Below are 3,133 nucleotides of genomic sequence, written 5' to 3' on the forward strand. Positions count from 1 at the left end.
GGGAGAACATGAAACAAACCCTAGGCCTAACATCCCCAGGAAGTCATTAATGTGGGAATTAACCCGTAATTGGTATTGCCCATCCATGGCACCTTAACCCCAAACCAGTCTGGATTGTGAGGTCGACAGATAAATAGTTCTTGATGACTCGTTATGTTAGTGAAAGATCGGAAGATACTACTAGGGTAGCGACTAGTTGATTGACGAGGAAACTCAAAACGACAGTTGATGAAGATTACTGAAGCGAGCTAATCACCCATAATCAGATTTGATTTATTCTTTCTTTTTAATCTCTAGAATTTTATCTTTTTATGTTATTTTTTCTTTATTACTATTATTATAAAAACCCTTAAATTAATTTATTTTATATTTTTCATACTACAACTAAATTAAAAGTACTAATTAGATATTTTAGTGTTTAGGTTAAAATTAATCTAGCACTTGCCTCCTTTGGGTATGATCCTCGGAGTACTCACCTACTTTATTGTAAAACTATGTTACAACTAAACCTGTATACTTGCGAATATTGCCTTGTCTTTTTATATTTTTATTGCAGTATCCACACTCTAGATGTTAGTACGTCCGAAAGCGATCAAGTTGTTGGCGTGGTTGTCAGGAAGGCAACGTCACTAGGTTAATCTTAATTTTCGCACATAATTAGAATAGTTAGGAAATTTTTAATTTATATATACAATTTTATTAATTTTTACTAACCTCTTCTTTCTGAGTTAGTGTATGACTCGCAATAGGGGCACACATATTGTAGCAACCAACAATCCATAAAGAATAATCTGAAGAAACCACCTTCAGCAGCAGTAGTAGATGCAAGATCTACTACTTTTCATAGGTAACGTACCACGTGAAAATCCACTATTGGACGATGCTAACAAGAACGTCCTAGGAAATCCACCAGCACCACAGTTACCAACAAACTTACATATGGCTCGAAACGAGAGAACCCTAAGGGATTATGCCTTACCAAGCCTGGATATGGTTCAAGAAAGTATAGTAAGGCCGACAATTGCAACTAGTAATTTTGAGATAAAATAAAATATGATTCAAATAAACCAGAACAATTTGCAGTTTAGGGCTACAATGGCAGATGACCGTAATCAACATTTAAAATGATTTCTCCAACTATATGATACTTTTAAATATAACAGGGTCACTGATGACGCTATTTGTCTTCGACAGTTCCTCTTCTCCTGGTTTGATAATGCTTTTTTACTAGACCCGCAAGCACCAGGGCCTATCAGGACATGGGATGAACTCGTCAGAAAGTTCTTACAGAATTTTTTTCCTAATCAACAAAGCAGTTCAACTAAGAAAAGAGATTGATGTATTTAGATAGATTGAGGGAGAAAGTTTTTATAAGGCATAGGAACGTTTCAAAATGTTGATTAAAAAATACTCGCAACATAGATTTCTTGAGTGGATACCACTACATGTATTTTATAATTGGTTAGATGCAAGTGCACGTTCTAGATTGGACGAAGCAACAAGAGGAGCTCTTATGAACAGAACGTACAAGGTTGCGTATGAAATCATTAAGAACATGGCACTAAACTCTTGTTCATGGCTAGTTGAACGCTTCACATATGGCCAGAAACCTACTATGGTCAAAGTTCTCTAGGATGATGAGAAGTATCAACAAATAGTGCATAAACTTAACAGTATTGAATCTTCTTCTACACCATCTATGCATGGAAGAGATAAGTCATTCTTCCATTATATCAATAATCCTGCAAAAGATATAAACTACATTGGGAATAGGGTTGGAAATCCTTCTTCGAATACATACAATCCCAGTGGGAGGGATCACCCAAACCTAAGATGAGGAGGAAACCAATGAGGAGGTAACAATTCAAATCAAGTCAAAAATACTAATTACCAACCTTCTTATTTGCAGAAACCTCAAGATAGGGCCAACCATACTGACCATACTATATGTGGTCAACAACTGGACTAAATTGAGGGAGAAATGTAGTCAATGAGAACTGATGTCAAACACGTGCAGTCTGAGTGCACCAATTCAACAAGAACGTTGACCAAACTCGAGGATCAAATAAGCTAATTGATTAGCATGATGGGTTACATCAAAAGACAAATTGACATAGGTATTCCCAGCAACATGAAAGATAATCCACAAAGAGAAGGTAAGGAGCATGTGAAAGCAATTGCACTCCAATCGGGCAAAATACTGAGTAGCCCAGAAACCACTACTCCGGAGACAATTGCAGAGAAGAATGATGATCCTCAAAAAGTACCCCCTAGATGCAAAAGATGAGCTAGAATTAGCGGTAACCACACCGGCAGCAAAAACAGAGAAGGAACTAACTAAAGAGTTTTTCGGTACAAAAATCCCATTCCCTTCAAGACTAGAAGAAGAATAAAAATAGGATGATGATGAATTTGTAAGTTTCCTAAACCTATTTAAGACATTAAATGTCAACCTACCTTTAATTGAGTTAATTGAAAAGGTTCTCAAGTACGCTAAGTTTTTAAAAGAGATTATGGCTAGGCGTAAGAAAATTAAGGTAGGTGAACAAGTTACTTTAAATGCTTCCTATAGTGTGATTATTTCAAGACAGGTAACTCAAAAATTAAAAGAACTGGGAAGCTTTACTATTCCCATAGAGATAGGGAGCATTCATTTTAATAGAGTTTTATGCGATCTAGGAACTAGTATTAATTTAATGCCTTTATCAATTTTTGAAAAACTCGGGTTAGGGGATCTAAAAACTACTCAAATAACATTACAGTTGGTTGACAGGTCCTTGGTAAGTCTAAAAACGGCATTGGAAGATTTGTTAGTTAAAGTATGAAGTTTCATTATCACCACAGATTTTGTGGTATTTGATTTTGAAGAAGATCATGAGATATCGATCTTATTAGGAAAACTCTTTTTAGCCACTTCCAGATCCACCATTGATTTAGAAAATAATGAGTTAACTATGAAAATTAATAGTGAGACTGAAACTTTTAAATGTGGCCATCAATCAAATGAGAAAGATAAGAGGAAGTCAAGGGAACAATGTAAAAAATTATTTATTTCTAATGTCCCCGAGTCAAGAGACACACAAGAATAAACAGGTTTAAGGAAAAGGAAAAACGGGCACAGGTGGAATGGCAC

General features: G+C 35.6%; 1 non-coding gene across 1 annotated transcript; it reads right to left on the minus strand.

Annotated features, from left to right (window-relative positions):
- Positions 1–1,318: 1,318 nt before the first annotated feature.
- Positions 1,319–1,425, minus strand: LOC121220539 (small nucleolar RNA R71). The gene has a single exon (XR_005917751.1). It is a non-coding gene; the product is annotated as a small nucleolar RNA R71 (small nucleolar RNA).
- Between the last annotated feature and the right edge of the window lie 1,708 nt (positions 1,426–3,133).

Source organism: Gossypium hirsutum, chromosome D08 (genome assembly GCF_007990345.1).
Source record: "Gossypium hirsutum isolate 1008001.06 chromosome D08, Gossypium_hirsutum_v2.1, whole genome shotgun sequence".
NCBI lineage: Eukaryota > Viridiplantae > Streptophyta > Magnoliopsida > Malvales > Malvaceae > Gossypium > Gossypium hirsutum.